Source organism: Lithobates pipiens, unplaced genomic scaffold (genome assembly GCF_037356315.1).
Source record: "Lithobates pipiens isolate NorthernLeopardFrog02 unplaced genomic scaffold, aLitPip1_a1.2 Scaffold_13, whole genome shotgun sequence".
NCBI lineage: Eukaryota > Metazoa > Chordata > Amphibia > Anura > Ranidae > Lithobates > Lithobates pipiens.
Window position 1 is genome coordinate 26,508,061 of NW_027507718.1, and position 19,260 is coordinate 26,527,320.

Sequence of the window (19,260 nt, forward strand, 5' to 3'; positions counted from 1 at the left end):
TCTCCTCTTGTGAGCATGAGATCCAAACCTTCTGTCTACACACACCATTACCCCGTGTTTACTCATTACTTTTAAATTAACATCTATAACTGTGCAAGTATTACCCATTTCCTTTTCCTGAATTTTGTATGCTTCCATTTTCCCTGTTCCCTCCCCCCTACCCTCTCCATACCTATCTAGGTTACCCCTAGGGGTTTTTTCCGTGACCGCTACACTCCCACACGTACCCTCATGCTCCCCCCTCCCCCCTCCTTCTCTCATACTTCCATCCCCACCCACCTCCCACTCCCCCCCAATACTCAACAACCCCCCCCTTTGACCCTCCCCTTTCTCAAACATAAATTCTTACTATATTGTGTGTCATTCTCTACACCCTGACTTTAGTGTATCATCTTCCCTTTCTTCATTTACAGTGCACCCGTTACATCCCCCCTTCGCTAATCTTCCCCTCTCCCGATAAGAGAGGGAGGGGAAAGGAGAAAAAAAAAAAAAAAAGGATAAATGAAATGAAAAGGGGGTCATACACATACATATATAAAAAAGAAAAACACATCACTTCTTCAATAACTGATCTCCCTTCTCCTGCATCCATGCTTCTACCCTTGCCGGCGTGTCAAAAAATAAGGTCTCTCCCAATGCTACTACCCGTAACCTTGACGGATAGAGCAGAGTATATGTAATGTCCAATTTCTGGAGTCTGCGCTTGACTTCTATAAACTCTGCTCTGCGCTTCTGCAGATCAGGGGAAAAGTCAGAGTAAAACGAGATTTTGGCGCCCTTGTAGATGACACTCCCCATCTCCCTGGCCCTCCGAAGCAAAACAACCTTATCCCGGAAATTCAAAAATTTGATTAATACAGATCTAGGCTGACCCCCCCGATGCATGATTCTAAGCGGAACTCTGTGTGCCCTTTCAATAGCAAATTGTTGGGAGAAAGACTCTCTGCCAAATACTTCAACAAGCCATTTTTCCAGAAACTCAGCTGTGTCAGAGCCTTCACACTTCTCGGGGAGGCCTACCAGTCTTATATTGTCCCTGCGGAGTCTGTTTTCCAATTCATCCAGTTTCCCTTCATATTTGCCCATCTGTATTTTTAAATCTTTGACCTCTTGATTTAATGGATACACCTCATCTTCAATCTGAGAAATTCTACCTTCTGCTGCTGTTAATCTGTCAACCGTTAACTGAAGTTCCTGCCGTATAAAGGCCAGCTCTTCTTTAATACTTCTTGTTTGATCGCATAGCTCCAATAATGATTGTTTACAAACGTTAACAGCCCCAAGGACCTCCTTCAGCGTCGGCTCTTCTTCACCATTTATTGGGTGTACCAGCATGGGATCTGTCTCTGATCTTCCAATTGCTCCCGCATTTTTGTTATTTATATGTTTTACGCCTGCTTGTGACGGTTGCCCTTGACTCTTTCTATCCGTTGGAGGTTTCACTAGACTCCCCTGTCCCCCCTTGGTTGGCGTATTATCGGGAGTATGAGCATGGGCATATTTTTCCAACTTGGCCGCAGCAGCTATCCCAGCTGTTGTTGCAGTAAACTGGGGGTCTTTTTCTTTATCTTTTTCTTTGGCAGATCTCAAAGATTGCGCCCCCACATTTTCCTGCCTGGCATGCTCCTCCCCCCTCCTCCTTGCAGACATCGTTCAAATCCGCAGGTGTCCCCGAGAGAAAAAAAAAAAAAAAAAAAAAAAAAAAACAATATCTCCTTTGAAGGGGGGTAAATTTCCCTAGGCCAAGGCAAAAAAAAAAAAAAAAGGAGAGGTCAGCTTCAGCTACTCCGCAGTTAGTCCAGAACTTTAAGAATGAATGAGCTAATTTGAGCTAATTTCTTAAAGGGCAAGCAGCAGCAGCAGGAGCTATTTTTCCAGTATATGTATTTATATATTTCTTTCTTTCTTTACTGCAACACTTTCCCCAAGGATAATACGGCGTTCACAACAACTCCCCTCTTACTTCTCCTTTAATTCAGCTCAAAAGGGGCAATTATGGGCAATGATGGGGGGGATCTGGCATGAAATAAAACGTCTCTCCACAGTCACTGCATAATAATATATCTATGCCTTTAAATTTCTTCGCTGGGTTTAGCTGACTTTTACCTGGAAGTGGCTGTACCTCATCCCCAGTCTCAGTGATGTGGCTCCTCTCTCGAGCGGATCTCACGGGGTTTCACCTCCAGGGGCTGAGCTGAGAAATCTCTCCTCCGTTCACACTCCTCCACACACCGCCGGTGCTCGAGAGACCCCACCGCTCCGCCACTCCGCCACACTCTGTCTCTCCCGACCGTCAGCAACCACTGCTGGGCACCGCAGATCCCCCCAGCACACCATGCCAGAGCCTTCTCCGTTAGGGAGATCAAACGGGGATGTCACGGGCGCCGCTGATACCAGCTCCCGTCAGCGTGCAGTGAGAGCACACATCTCTCTCACACTCACTCCTCACACACCGCCGCCATCACCATCCGGTCACGCCCCTCTCCTCTTGTTTTTAAAATAAGTTATACATTTTTCCATAACCCTTAATCCCTGTGGTTCTCCAGTGTTGTTCCTCCCTTAGGAACTTCTTGCTGCCCTTCATACCACCTAAAGACTCCTGCCATTATTATGGGGGACTCTGCTGGTGGGCCCGGATCCTCTCGGGGAGTTCTAAATACTCCCCTGACATGCTCCAACACCCTATTATTCCGTTTTATTATACTGATACATTGCTTTTATATTGGGTCAGTTTGATTTTTTCAAATTTTTTTTTCTTTTACTATTCCTCTTTGACTCTCCGGTTGGTGATTCTGGCTCTCGGTAAGTACATTTCTTATCATGATATAATGGTCATCCTAGTTGGTTTGTGGCTCCTATAAATGTGCTGTCCTTAAATGTACAAGGGTTTAATATTCCAGATAAACGAACCAAGGTATTGCACTCTTTTGGAACTAAGAAAGCTCATATCATATTCACTGATAAGGTTTATATTAAATTACTTTCAACCTTTTATCTACAATTCTATACTGCCTCCCCCACAGTCAAACAGCGTGGAACCCTTATTGGCTTTCATCGTTCCACTCTGTTTAATCTAGTATCACAATTACCGGACCCTGAGGGATGATACATACTTCTAACAGGTTTTATTTCTGACAATCCTATTACAATTGTATGCTACTACGCCCCCAACAGACTCTAAGCTATAGAGATTCATAAGTTTAGTACAGTTGTTCTGTGTGGGGATTCTAATGCAACTATTTTCCCGTTTCTGGATAAATCTCCTTCAGGCCCAACTACAGGTACAATAAACCTATCTTTTCAAAATTTACTTACTACACATGGCTTGGTAGATACTTGGCGAGAAATGAATCCTACCAGTATACACTTCACTTACTATTCCTCCTCACATAACTCTTTTTCACAGATAGATCATATCCTTATTCCAACTAGTATTTTGCCAGAAATCATTTCATCCAAAATTGTTCCCCTTCCATGGACAGATCATTGTGCAGTATTCACTACCATTGCTTCCACAGTTCCTAGATCACACGACTCCACTTGGTGTATAAATGGCTCTATATTAACCCATCCTTCTCATCGTATTGAGATTGAGAAAGCACTCTCTGATTATCTTAAATCCAATGATACAGGGGATGTCTCTGCCCTTACATTACGGGAGGCACACAAAACTGTCATCAGGGGTAGATTATTACAACAAGCTGCTGCGCTTAAAATAAAATGCAAAATCCTTTTTGCAAAGCTGGAATCTACCTCTAGTGATTGTCACCAGACTTTTCAATCTTCCCAGACTGCCACTAATAACTCTAAACTAGCCCATCTTGATCTAGATCTTTTTTTGACTGATTCAGCAGATAAACTCATACCCAAACGCCAACATATTCAATACCTTAAGGCAAATAAACCTGATATACCCATGGCTAGAATTTTAAAGAATTCACAACACACACAGACACCTATCAGATTGAAAGTATCCAGAGAAGCGCACACTAGTAACCAAGTAAAGATTCTTGAGATTTTTCGTTCTAACTTGGCTAAATTATATTCCTCTGCTCTGAATTTCGATAAGATGAAAGCATATACCCTGTTTTCCAATATCACGCTTTCTAATCTAGATCAAAAACAGCGAGATCTTCTTGAATGCCCTATTACGAATACTGAAGTTTTAAACGCTATAAAATCTTTAAAATCACATAAGAGACCAGGCTTGGATGGATTCTGAGCAACATATTGTAGACAATTTTCACATATCTTAATGCCAGTCTTAACTAAGGCCTTCAATTCGATCTTTAAGGGACAATCATTTAGAATGGAGACCCTTACCTCTATCATTGCATGATCCCCAAATCACATTCTGACTCTACTTCATGAAATAACTATCATCCTATATCCCTCCTTAACTGAGATATAAAATTATTAGCTAAATTCCTGGCCACCAGATTGAATAACACCATCGGCAATCTAATCCATAGGACCAAACAGGTTTTATATCAAAGTGGCAGGCAGGCGATAATATTAGGCAGGTACTCTTACTCATCCATACGGCTACAACTAGGCCTATCCCAGTTTGCCTTATATCCTTCGATATAAGGAAGGCATTTGATTCTGTCACTTGGTCATATATGGAATATATCCTTAAAAAATTGGGTTTTGGAAACCATTTTCTGACCTGGGTCTCTTCTCTATACCATAATCCTAGAGCATAGATTAAATATGCTGGTTACGGGGGGCGTGGCTAGCCAGTGGAGCGGATGGACGCTCACTGAAAGAGCTCCTCTCTGCCACGGGTCATCGGGGGTGATTTCACTGAACAAAAGCCTTGTTTCTCGGCAGGAACAACACTACGGGGTGTGGGAGCCCCTCAGGATGCCGTCCAGGAAGAGAAGGGGGAGCGGAAAACGGAATAAATTGCCGGATTACTTTTTGCTGCAGTGGCGAGGCACTGAGCAAGAATGTGGTGGCAGACGGGGAGACAGCATACACAGCACACGCAGTCAGACAAGTAAAGCCTCAGCACAGGACTCTGCTCACTCTCACAACAACCCTGGGAAGGGGATCAGCACTCCACCACCTTCAGCATCCTCCAGCCCGGCAAAGAGCAAGCCGAGACTGGATAGCAATGAAGGAGAAGATGAGGAGATAAGTCTAGACTCCTCATTAGAGGACACGTATCAACCTAATGAAATCACAATATTGGATTTCTTAAAATCAGTAAACCTGCCTAAATTATCGCAAGACGATCTATCGCAATTAAATCAGCCTTTTACACCAAATGAAATCGAGCAGACCATTAAACTCCTTCCCCGTAATAAGGCCCCAGGTCCGGATGGCTACTCATCTGAGTACTACCAACTATTTAGCTCCATATTAGCGCCACACTTATCTCAAGTTTTTGAAACAGCCAAATTGATTGCAAATAGATTAACAACCCTACTACCCAAATTAATAGATTATGACCAAGTGGGTTTTGTGTTGGGCTGGCAGACTGCAGACGCTACCAGGAGAATGTTAAACCTCATGCACCTGGTTGAGAAGAGAAAAGAGCCTTCTCTGCTCTTATCACTGGACGCAGAGAAGGCTTTTGATAGAATCCATTGGAGATAATTGCGTAGTGTGTTAGAGAAATCTGGGGTGGAAGGCCCAATACAGAATGCCATATTAGCACTTTATTCGTCACCATCCGCATATGTCTACACCGAAGGTCTGTTCTCTAAATCATTCCAAATTACAAACGGAACCAGACAGGCATGCCCCCCTGTCTCCCATCATATTCGCATTGCTTATGGATCCCTTAGCAGAAAAAATTAGAGCTAGCCCAAACCTACAGGCAATCCAAACTAAGGAAAGCCACTACAAAATCTCACTATTTGTGGATGACGTTATTTTGTCACTGTCCAACCTAACTACCTCCTTACCAGCAGCGCACAAAGTACTTTGTCTGTTTAGCACGGTATCTTACTATAAAGTTAATGCCATTAAATTGAGTATACTAGGAATGCACATAGATAAACACACTCTTAATGGGACTTCCCATACCCTTGGACAAAAACCCACATTACATACCTAGGAATAAATCTCACTTTTCCCATCACCAATATGTTTAATAGTAATTATGTCCCTCTAACGAACACCTTTTAACAAGACATAAAAAGACTTCTAAAATTCTACCTCTCTGGGTCAGGCCGTATGGCAGCATACAAAATGTTTATACTTCATAAACTTATTTACTATTTTAGAGCATTGCCAATACCAGTCCCACCCTCCTTCTTGTCTACATTACAAAAACAACTATCAAATTTTGTATGGGTGGGGGAAAGATCCAGGTTCACCCCTAATATGCAGTACAAACATAAATCGGCAGGGGGTATGGGTCTACCCGTGCTGAAAGACTATTACACAGCAGCAATTTTGGACCAACTGAGGAATTGGTTCATCACACCCAATGTAAAACCCTGGTGTTGATTGGAATTGGCATGGTTAAACAACTCCCCTCCTTTGGCACTTCTTATGGCAGCTAGTGTGGACAAACATAGTGTAATTCCAGATCACCCTACTATACGAGCTACAGTTCAGGCTTGGATGGAACTAATTTTACCCGACAAGAAACATCCCTATACCAATAGAGTCCCTCAGATGGATTATACACAATATACGGCTCCACAAGTGGCTGGAACATAATGTTGTGACACTGGCAGCCATAGCTAGGGGGGGATAAATTACTCCCATTTGCTGCAATACAACAGAAATACAAACTTCCCAACTCAGAGTTTTTGACATATACACAAATGTCATCATATTTCCAAACCATAAAAACCACTTATGTCCCAATTCTAGAAAAGGTATGGATGTATACTCAGTCTTGCACCACAAAGCTGTAGGGCATAACACTAATTTATAACTCACTGAAATCGAAGGATGCATTTACTAAGCTTAAGCCGTTCATGAACTATGAAAAAGAAATAGGCAGGGAGTTTTCGGATATCCAGTGGAAAAATGCAATTAAACACAATTATAAGTACTCCAGATGCTCAAACTAAGAAGAACTTAAGCAAAAACTCATGCTGAGATGGTATTACATACATAACATCTAAATTCTCTAGGGGAAATTCCAATCTATGTTGGAGAGGATGTGGAAAAGTGCGGACACTAGTACACATGCTGTGGGCATGTCCGATATTGCAACCCTTCTGGATAGAAGTCTATCAAATGATAACAACAATAATAGGCCATCAAGTACAACCTAATTTAGAGCAAGCTATTCTAAGCATAAACCTGAATGAGTTCCAAGCCAAGTATAGGTCCAAAGTCACACACATTTTGCTAGCAGCACGGTCTACATTAATGTGCAGATGGAAGTCTATAGAAATTCCAAGCCTCAGAGATATTATAATCAAAATAAACTCAATAGCAGAGTATGAACGAATACTAGCTTATAGAGATGGAAGCCTGACAAATTATGAAAAGAACTGGTCCCCATGGAAGTCTCTACCTTTCTTGTAACCTTGTTTCTTGATCATACATCACGGGACACAGGAGCTTCATTACGTAGTGGGTTATATAGGCACCTCTGGTGATTGGGCACTGGTTAACCCCCAATTAAGGAGAATTCCTCCCCTATATAACCCCTCCCATATGGGAGGTACCTCAGTTTTTTCGCCAGTGTCTATGGTGGTTGGTCACGTAAAACATGTGCTATGAAGAAAGCTCTATGCAGGTCCCTGCGGGGGCCTAAGGGCTACAACAAACTGGATCCATATCTCGGGCCGATTTTTTGACTCCCAAGATGATATGGTACCCGGGCCTCGTCATCCGAAGAAACTAGGTTTTGCCTGTAAGTCCTCTCCTATTGGGAGACTGGGCTCTGGGAAAACCAGACTTGGTGTACTCTTTACATAGTGGCACGAAAGTTTCTGGCAGAGTTTTTTACATGGTCCAGGTAGGAGGTTCTTCTGAGAAGGAACCCCCAAAAAACCTGAAGGTTGGCACAACTCTGCCCGCCATGATGGGTGAAGGCTGGAATCTGTCTGTTTTCAGCAATTCCTGCGGCGAGGACAGGTAAGGGAAGTTAATCCTATATAAATTATATTATGGATTTCTTCATTGAGTAGTTGTATGTCTTACCTGGTTTCCACCACTAGAGGGAGTAAGAGCAGCCTGATGCATACTTACATGCCTTTCAGATACACACGCTCAGTGAAGCCTGGTTCTCCCAGATGACTCACATCTCCACTACATTCTCTGCCACAATGAAGGTAATACAGGGGTCCCATGTAGTCTGGGGGTCCCACGCAGCTCTGATAGCGATTCCCTTCCCCCCTGGATACCGGCGGTCTTCGTGCACGCGCGCGCGCGTTGCCGCACACCGAGCACGCTCCTGTGCTAATGGGGGAGGGGGTAGTGTGGTTGCGAGCCGTGCACGTCGGTGTGCGTGGCGCTGTACTGCGCAGGCGCCAGGCGGCAGTTTTAAAAGTGTCAGGGGGCTGTAAGTGGAGACACAGGAGCTGTGGGCAGTAAGCATCCCTCCTACTCAGCATCAGGTTGTGCAGTTTAAGCATATATATTTATTGTGAGACTTTAAGCGCAACAGTGATTGCACTTTGTACTAGTACCTCTGCTTTGTAGCCTAGGACTATGTCTCCTCGTAAGAGGGTCTTCAGGGGGAGGTAACAAGGGCACTGGTAAATCACCGCCTAGGTTTAGGGGTTCTAAAAATGCCTGTAGGTTACCATCCCCCCTGCAAGACTGGAGCCAGCCTCACAGGATGAGTCAGTGCCCCTGTCAGGTTTTGCAGCCTCTCCTAATATTTCAGCCCCAGTATACGTCACTGAGGACTCCCTTAGGGCTAAATTGGAGGGTTTTGAAGGGAGAATCATGAATTTTATTTCAGCTTCCCTGAAAGATAGCAGGAAAAGGGGTAGATCCCCTCCCTCTGCTGACATTCCTCTTTCAGATGACACTTGTGACAATGAGGAGAGATCCCTATCTTGGGACAGGGATCTTGAGCAGTCAGATGAATCAGAGGAAGAGGAGAGAGTCCCCTCCTCCCAGGCGCTCAGAAAGCAGGTGCAATATTATACTGAATTGGTGCGTACCACATTTAGAATGCCTGCTGCTGAGGTCGCTACGTCCTCTGTTTCTTCCCTGGGAGTCAGAAAAATCCCACAGACTACCTTTTCCTTTCCAATTCATTCCTTAATGGATAAATAGTTGTATGAGGATTGGGGATATCCCGATAAACTGTCTGCTCCTCCTAAAAGGTTTTCTATGCTTTATCCTCTGGAAGAAAGTTTCACCAAGAAATGGGGGGTCCCATCTGTCGATGTGGCTGTTTCTTGCGTGAATAGAAACCTGACCTGTCCTTTGGATAATGCTCAGGTATTTAAAGATCCAACTGATAAGAAGCTGGAAACATTATTAAAAGCCTCCTTTTCCATGACTGGCGCTGTAGTGCAACCTACAGTCGCAGCTGTGGGGTTGTGTCAGTTCCTCAAGGAACAGGGTAAGCAGATGCTTGGCCTCCTTCCCAGTGAGGAAGTGGAGAATTATGCAGAAATACCTCAAATTCTGTGTTTCATGATTGATGCGACTTTGGATTCTGTCCAACAAGCATCTCATTTGTCTCTCCTGTTGGTACACATGCGAAGGGCCCTATGGCTAAAGAATTGGGAAGCGGAGCTATCATGCAAGAAGCATTTGATTGGGTTTCCGTTTAAAGGGGAACGTTTGTTTGGAGAAGAATTAGACAAATTCATCCAAAAAATTTCAGGGGGTAAATCTACTCTCCTTCCAGTCAAAAGGAGCAAACGTCCATCATTTAGGCGTTCTCTCTCTCCCGGAGCATCAAGCTCTAAGCAGTGGCGACGGCCTTCTCAAGCCTCCTCTACAGGAAAGACTCAAGGCCGGGCCCAGGGGCAGAAGAAATCCTGGGGGCGAAAGCGTGCCAAGCAGAGCCCAAAAGCTTTCTTGTGAAGGGGCGCCCCCGCTCGGCCAAGTGGGGAGAAGACTCCTGCAGGCGGGAAGAGATCCGGGACAAATGGGTGGTCTCTTCGGTATCTCTGGGCTACAAGCTAGAGTTTCAGGAGATTCCACCTTCTCGCTTTCTAAGGTCAAGGATCCCCAGGGACCCAGTAAAGCAAAGACCGCTATTTCTAGCCTAAGGCCGCGTACACACGGGCGGACTGTTCGCCCAACTTTGTCCGCTGAACAGTGTTTGGGCGGACAGTCCGCTCGTGTGTGGGCTTTCAGCGGACAGTTTCAGCGGACAGTTGGACGGACAAGGTTTTTCGGAATTTCCGAAAAACTGTCCGCTGAAACCTTGTTTGAGCGAACAGTCCGCCCGTGTGTAGGCTTGTTCGTCAAACAAAGTTGCGCGCATGCTCAGAAAGGATTTTCACGCCGAAAGCTATAATGCAGTGTATAGGACGTCGTATTTTTCGTCCCGTCGTACGTGCTGTTCACGTCATCGCGCACGGTTTCAGCAAACTGTTCGTTCGTCGTGTGTGGGCATGTCCGTCCATGCTAATTTTGAGCGGACTGTTTGCTGAAACTGTTGGACGGACAAAGTTGGGCGAACAGTCCGCGCGTGTGTACGCGGCCTTAGATCACTTACTATCCCAGGGGGTGATAGTAGAAGTGAACCCAAAAGAACAGGGTTCAGGGTTTTACTCGAATCTCTTCACCGTTCCAAAGCCAAATGGAAGTGTCAGACCTATCCTGGATCTGAAGGATCTGAACCGTTTTTTACGCATCCGGTCCTTCCGAATGCAGTCAATTTGCACTGTGGTCTCCTCCCTGCAAGGGGGAGAGTTTATGGCACCAATAGACATCAAGGATGCATATCTCCATTAACCAATTTTTCCTGCACACCAAAAGTATTTAAGGTTCGCGGTAGAGTGGCGCCATTTTCAATTTGTGGCCTTTCCGTTCAGGCTCGCTACGGCCCCTCGAGTCTTCACAAAGATTCTGGACCCTCTCTTGGCCAACCTAAGAGCTCAGGGTATAGCCGTCATGGCTTATCTAGACGATTTGCTTCTCATAGAGAAAACAGTAGCGCTCCTGAACCTCAGTGTTACCAGAACGCTAGAACACCTGGAATGCCTAGGTTGGATTATAAACCTAAAAAAGTCGTCCCTACAGCCTTCCACCAGGTTGGAATACCTGAGTATGGTTATCGACACCGCTCAGGGCAAGGTGTTTCTACCAAGGCCAAAAGCCTTGGCCATTGGGGATCTGGTACGCCTAATTTTGGGCAGAAAATCTTCCCCCATTCGGTTGTGCATGAGACTGTTAAGGAAAATGGTCGCCTCCTTCGAGGCTGTTCCATTTGCCCAGTTCCACTCAAGGCCTCTGCAAAGATGCATCCTTGCGGCTTGGAACAGGAAGACCCAGTCCTTGGATCTTTCCATGCGTCTATCCCCAGGGACACGCAAGAGTCTTGTCTGGTGGTTACAAACCGAGAATTTGCTGAAAGGCAAAACTTTTCTTCCTCTTCCATGGAAGATTCTTACGACAGATGCCAGCCTGACAGGCTGGGGAACAGTGTTGGAGGAGACGTGCTCGCAGGGGAAATGGTCTGCGATCGAGAAGCTTTTGCCCATAAATGTCTTGGAGATCCGGGCAGCTTATATGGCTCTCATAAACTGGTCTTTCAGACTACGGGGTCTCCCTGTTCGGGTTTAGTCCGACAATGCCACAGCAGTGGCCTATATCAATCACCAGGGCAGTACCAGGAGTCTGGTTGCGCAAAAAGGGGTGAATCACATACTTGTCTGGGCAGAAAGGCATGTTCCATGCCTTTCTGCAGTCTTCATTCCAGGAGTGGAAAATTGGCAGGCGGATTTTCTGAGCCGCCAGCAGTTGTGCCCAGGAGAATGGGCTCTGCGCCCCGACGTGTTTTGGAACATATGTCGCAGGTGGGGTACTCCAGACGTAGATCTGTTTGCGTCCAGGTTCAACAGAAAACTGGACAAATTTGTGTCAAGGACAAGAGATGCACTCGCTCAGGGGTCGGATGCTCTGACAGTTCCCTGGGATCAGTACAATTTGATTTATGCCTTCCCCCCGTGCCCGCTTCTGTCGCGGTTCCTGGGAAGAGTCAAGAGGGAGACAAAGTCGGTTCTTTTGGTAGCCCTGGCTTGGCCCAGGCGACCGTGGTACGCAGAGATCATGAAGTTGGCAGTAGGCAGGCCGTGGATCCTCCCTCTCCGGCCAGATCTGCTCTCACAGGGTCCAATTTACCATCCTGCTTTACACAGTTTGAATTTGACGGTTTGGCTGCTGAGACCCACATTCTGAGAGACTGTGGGCTTTCGGGGCCAGTCCTTTCTACTCTGGTCAATGCCAGAAAGCCGGCCTCCAGGCTTATTTACTACAAAATCTGGAGGGCATATGTTTCCTGGTGTGAACTCAGGGAATGGCATCCTAGAAAGTATGTCATTGGCAGGATCTTGGCCTTCCTCCAGTCAGGCCTAGAAATGAATTTGGCCGTAAGCACTATCAAGGTGCAGATTTCGGGCTTGTCAGTGTTTTTTCAGAAGCCACTTGCATCGCATTCCCTGGTGCGGGCTTTCATCCAGGGGGCTATGCGGATAAAACCGCCAGTCAAACCTCCGGTATGCCCATGGGATCTGAATTTGGTTCTCTCGGCTTTGCAGGGGCAACCTTTTGAACCTTTGCATCAGGCTTCGTTAGTTCTTTTGACTAAAAAATTGGTTTTCTTTGTAGCCATATCCACGGCTAGAAGAGTGTCAGAACTAGCAGCTCTCTCCAGCAAAGAGCTGTATCTAATTATTCATAAGGACCGGGTGGTAATGCGTCCCAACAGGTCCTTTCTGCCTAAGGTGGTTTCAGGATTCCATTTGAATCAAGATGCAATCCTACCATCCTTTTTTCCGGACCCACAGTCCACAGAAGAAGAATCTTTGCACACTTTGGATGTGGTAAGGGCAATCAGTGTCTATCTTCAGGCAACTGCTCAGATAAGGAAAACTGATTGCTAGGGATGAGCTTTGTGTTCGAGTCGAACGTACGTTCGACTCGAACATTGGCTGTTCGTCCGTTCGGCGAAGTCCGAACATTTTGGTCCGTTCGCGTCAAATTCGTGTGGCGCTCACGGCCCACAATGCACTGCGATGGCGCAGTGCATTGCTGGCTCATGATTGGCCAAGCATGCACTGTGACCCCGCATGCTTGGCCAATCGCAGCGCCAGCAGCGAGGAGAGCCATGATTGGCCACAGGCCGCTTTTCTATCTTGCTGTTGTGTAGTGGTTATTGTCTGCGTGCCCTGACCGCAGTATACACCGCTATATTCACCTCACCTATATAGCTAGTGATCTATCTTTAATAATAGAGCTTGCAGTCAGTAGTGTTAGGAGATAGTGCGTGCTGTCTGCGTGCTCTGTACCCAGTACATACCGCTATATCCACCTACATAGCTGTTCTCTATTTGAGCCCACTTGCCATCTGCAGGAGTTATTGGAAGTTGTGTGTGCCTCCAGCACAGCACAGTATACATCTGTATATACCCCTTTATCTCTGGTGTTCTCTGGTTATTGTCTGCGTGCCCTGACCGCAGTATACACCTCTATATTCACCTCACCTATATAGCTAGTAGTAGTGATCTATCTTTAACCACTTGCTTACTGGGCACTTAAACCCCCCTCAGTCCCAGACCAATTTTCAGCTTTCAGCGCTGATGCACTTTGAATGACAATTGCGCGGGCATACAACACTGTACCCAAATGAAATTTTTATCATTTTTTTCCCACAAATAGAGCTTTCTTTTGGTGGTATTTAGTTACAGCTCGGAGTTTTATTTTTTGCTAAACAAACAAAAAAAGATGCAAAAAAATAAAAAAATAAAAATCATGTTTTAATAGTTTGTTATAAAATTTTGCAAACGGGTCATTTTTCTCCTTCATTGAAGTGCGCTGATTAGGCGGCACTGATGGCTGCATTGGTGGGCACTGATGGGCTGCATTGGTGGGCACTGATGGGCTGCATTGGTGGGCACTGATGGGCTGCACTGGTGGGCACTGATAGGCATACTTAAGGCGGCACTAATAGGCACAGATAAGGCGGCACCGATGGGCACAGATAAGGCGGCACTGATGGGCAAAGATGGGCACAGATAAGATGGCATGGATGGGTGGCACGGATAAGTGGCACGGATGGGTGGCACGGATGGGCACTGATAGGTACCACTGATAGATGGGACTGATGGGCACTGATAGGTGGCACTGATAGGTGGCTCTGATAGGTGGCACTGCTGGGCACTGATGGGCGGCACTGCTGGGCACTGATGGGCGGCACTGCTGGGCACTGATGGGCGGCACTGGGTCGCAGCACCTTTGAGGCAGATTGTGGGCACTGTGGGTGGCACTGTTGGTGGCACTGCTGGATGGCACTGTGGGTGGCATTGTGGGTGGCACTGTAGGTGGCACTGTGGGCACTATGGGCACTGATGGGGGGCACTGATGGGGGGCACTTACTTTTATTCAGGATGGCACGGTGGTGGGCAGGTGGGCACTGGCAGGGGGCAGGTGGTCAGCTGTATTGCTGGCCGTGATCGGGACTGATGTCCCGATCACGGCCGCCGGTGATCGGCTTTTTTTTTCTCTCCTCGCGCTGTCAGCGCGAGGAGGAATAATAGCCGATTACCGGCTCCGTTCTATCACATGATCAGCTGTCATTGGCTGACAGCTGATCACGTGATAAGGGGTCGGGATCGACCCCTTGCACGGATCGGTGATCAGGCGAGTCTCACGGACTCGCCGATCACAGAGCGCGCCGCGCGCGCCCCTCAGGGGGCGCGCAGGCCGCTCGTATCCGGGACGACGTCAATAGACGTCGTCCCGGAAATGTAGGTCCGCGCTGTTGCCGTCATTTGGCAATAGCGCGGATCTGTAGTGGTTAATAATAGAGCTTGCAGTCAGTAGTGTTAAGAGATAGTGCATGCTGTCTGCGTGCTCTGTACCCAGTACATACCGCTATATCCACCTACATAGCTGTTCTCTATTTGAGCCCACTTGCCATCTGCAGGAGTTATTGGAAGTTGTGTGTGCCTCCAGCACAGCACAGTATACATCTGTATATACCCCTTTATCTCTGGTGTTCTATAATAAAGGCATCTGCAGGAGTTAGTGGGTGTTGTGTGCCTCCAGCACAATATACACTACCCAACTGCTGTTTTACCCAACTCCCTTCAGACCATTACCATGTCTGGAAGGCCAGCAAGGAGAGGCAGACAGGCGCGAGCCGATAAAAGAGGGCAAGCAGGCTCTGTGTCTAGAGACAACAGTACTGGTCGTGGACGCGGTGCATTGTCATCAGCACGTGGCCATGGGACATGCTTGTCCTTCTTTTTGGCATCTGGACATGTTGAACCGCAACATGCCAACGACTTGGTAGAGTGGATGACCAAGCCCTCTTCATCCTCCTCATCCTCTCTCACCCAGTCTCAGGGTAGTAGCAAAGCAGCTGCCAACGCATCGTCTTCCCTCCTCTCAATGTCATCATCAGTGACTCCTTCCCTAGACCCACCACGTCCTCCTGAGGAGTCTCCTGAACTCTTTGAGCACAGTGTTGGGTACATGCTCCAGGAGGATGCCCAGTGTTTTGTGGGCTCTGATGATGACACTCAGCTAGAGGAAGCCAGTAGCGTGAGCGCAGAGAGAGGGGATGCTCAAGAAGGACAGCAATCTGGCAGTCCTGTTCCACAAGCTGCAGCATACTGCCAGGTTTGCTACAGCGATGAAGAGGGAGGGGGTGATGAGGGCACTGACTCCACGTGGGTGCCTGGAAGGAGGGAGGAGGAGGAGGAGGAGGAGGAGGCACATGTCCAACGAGGCAGGATGCCCTCCGGGGGCCAGCTTAGGGACAGCACACCGACTGAATCACACCGCAGAGCTCCGCCTGTGCAGAGCGCTGCCTCTGCGCGTTATTCTAAAAGTTCTTTGGTGTGGGCCTTTTTTGAGACGAGTGCATCAGATCTCACCGCTGCTATTTGCAACATATGTCTCAAGCGTATCTCACGTGGCCAAAACATCAGCCGCTTGGGCACCACATGCTTGACCAGACATATGTTGACCTGCCATGCAGCTCGTTGGCAAGCGTACCTCAAAGACCCACACCAAAGAACAAAGCGGACCTCTCCTTGCTCCTCATCAGCTGGCATCTCCAACCCCACTAGACCTTCAGTCCTCTCTGAAACCTGCTCTGAGAGGAATGAAGGTGTAGAATTAGGTGTGTCACAGCCAAGTGCTTCCAGGAACTCTGCTAGCGGTACACCCACGTCCGATTATAGCAGGCAAATGTCCCTGCCCCAGCTGCTGGACCAGCGGAAGAAGTTCACTCCCAGCCATCCACATGCCCAGCGGTTGAATGCTAGCTTGGCTAAATTGCTAGCACTTCAACTGCTGCCTTTTCAGTTGGTAGACTCGGCCCCCTTCCGTGAGTTTGTACAATGTGCGGTTCCTCAGTGGCAGGTCCCCAAACGCCACTTTTTCTCACGGAAGGCGATTCCGGCTCTCTACCGACATGTGGAAGGCAATGTCCTTGCCTCGCTCTACAGGGCGGTCAGCGGTAAGGTGCATATTACCGCTGGCTCATGGTCCAGCAGGCATGGACAGGGACGTTACCTGTCTTTCACGGCCCATTGGGTCACTCTTCTGGCAGCTGGGAAGGATGCAGGACAAGGTGCAGTAGTGTTGGAGGTTGTTCCGCCACCACGCCTCCAAAATGCTACTATTGGTTGTGACACACCTCTCTCCTCCACCCCCTCCTCTTCTTCTTCCTCCATGGCCTCTTCCAGTGCTCTGTCCTCAGAACCAGCGGTGCTCCGTAGGCGTTCCAGGGGCTACGCAAGTACGCAGGCAAAACGATGCCATGCCGTGCTTGCGCTGGTTTGTTTGGGGGACAGGAGCCACACTGGGGCGGATGTTTTGTCAGCTCTGCAGGGGCAGGCCGAGAGGTGGTTGACGCCACGCCAGCTTAAGCCAGGAATGGTGGTTTGCGACAATGGCACCAACCTCCTGTCCGCCCTCCGACAGGGACAACTGACCCATGTGCCCTGTGTAGCTCACGTCCTTAACCTGGTGGTGCAGCGGTTCTTGGGCAGGTACCCCGGCTTACAGGATGTCCTGAAGCAGGCCAGGAAAGTCTGTGTGCATTTCCGCCGATCATTTAATGCCTGTGCTCGGCTGGCTGAGCTCCAAAAGGAGTTGAACCTGCCCAAGAACCGCCTTATATGTGACATGCCCACCAGATGGAACTCAACATTGGCCATGCTGCAGTGGCTGCACACGCAGCAGAGGGCCATCAATGAGTACCTGTGCGACTACGGCACCAGGACAGGGTCAGGGGAGCTCGGTTTTTTCTCACCACGCCAGTGGGGCATGATCAGGGATGCATGCACTGTCCTGTCACCATTTGAGGAGGCCACAAGGATGGTGAGCAGTGACAGTGCATGCATCAGTGACACTGTACCTCTTGTCCACCTCTTGGAGCACACGCTGCGTGCAATAATGGACAGGGCACTTGAGGCAGAACAGAGGCAGGAAGAGGAGGACTTCCTTGCCTCTCAAGGCCCCCTTTATCCAGACAGTGTTCCTGCTGTGCCACCCATCACACAGGAAAAGGATGAGGAGGAGGAAGAGGAGGAGGAGGATGATTGTGTCAGCATGGAGGTGGAGGCTGGCACTCAGCAGCAGCAGCAGCAGTTTTGTAGGGATGATTTACAGTCCCAAGAAACACGTGGACTTGTACGTGGCTGGGAGGAAGTAGCTGCGGATCATGTTGTCCTTAGTGACCCAGAGGACTCCGGACCGAATGCCTCAGCTAACCTACGCTGCATGGCCTCCCTGATCCTGCAAAGCCTGCGGAAGGATCCTCGTATTCTTCGGATCAAGGAGAGGGACCATTACTGGCTGGCCACTCTCCTTGATCCACGGTACAAGGGTAAGGTTGCCGACCTTATCTTGCCATCGCAGAGGGAGCAGAGGATGAGACATCTCCGGGAGGCCTTGCAGAAAGGTCTGTGCAACGCGTTCCCAGAGACTGGGAGGTTACAAACTCCTGGTCCTGGACAACGTGTTGCTGAGGCATCGGTCAGAAGGAGCGGTGGAGAAGGTGGCCGTCTGACTGATGCTTTCAGACAATTTTTTAGTCCGCAGCCCCAAGGTATGATCGGTTCCAGCACCCATCGCCAGCATCTGATTTACATGGTGCAGGAATACCTAGGGGCAAGGTCAGACTTGGACACCTTTCCCACTGAAAATCCTCTGGCTTACTGGGTCTTGAGGATGGATCACTGGCCAGAGCTTGCACAGTATGCAATTGAGCTACTGGCCTGTCCTGCATCCAGCGTTCTTTCGGAACGCACCTTCAGTGCTGCTGGTGGCTTTGTTACCGATCACAGGGTGCGCCTGTCCACCGAATCAGTTGATCGACTGACCTTCATCAAGATGAATCAGTCTTGGATCACCCACAGCTACCAAGCACCTGAAGCTGATGTAACCGAATATTTCTTTTTTAAATACCACATCCCTTCAAGACTGTCTATGCTGAAGCTGAGTGACTGTCCTGTTATGTTGATTGTCTATCCTCTTCCTCCTCCGCTGATATGTTGGAAGAACATTTCTGGTTCTGGTTGATGCCATCAGCCCAATTTTTCTGCCCCTGTTTAACAGGGGCGTTTAAGTACAATTTTTGATGCAATGCTTTGCAGCAGGGCTAATTCCTGCATTAAAACTAGAGTATATGGCAGAGGTTGCAGTGTGGTGGCACCAGCACCAGTGCCTAAGGCCCAATTTTTCTGCCCCTTTTTAACAGGGGCGTTTAAGTACAATTTTTGATGCAATGCTTTGCAGCAGGGCTAATTCCTGCAATAAAACTAGAGTATATGGGAGAGGTTGCAGTGTGGTGGCACCAGCACCAGTGCCTAAGGCCCAATTTTTCTGCCCCTGTTTAACAGGGGCGTTTAAGTACAATTTTTGATGCAATGCTTTGCAGCAGGGCTAATTCCTGCAATCAAACAAGAGTATATGGGAGAGGTTGCAGTGTGGTGGCACCAGCACCAGTGCCTAAGGCCCAATTTTTCTGCCCCTGTTTAACAGGGGCGTTTAATTAAAATTTTTGATGCAATGCTTTACAGCAGGGCTAATTCCTGCATTAAAACTAGAGTATATGGCAGAGGTTGCAGTGTGGTGGCACCAGCACCAGTGCCTAAGGCCCAATTTTTCTGCCCCTGTTTAACAGGGGCG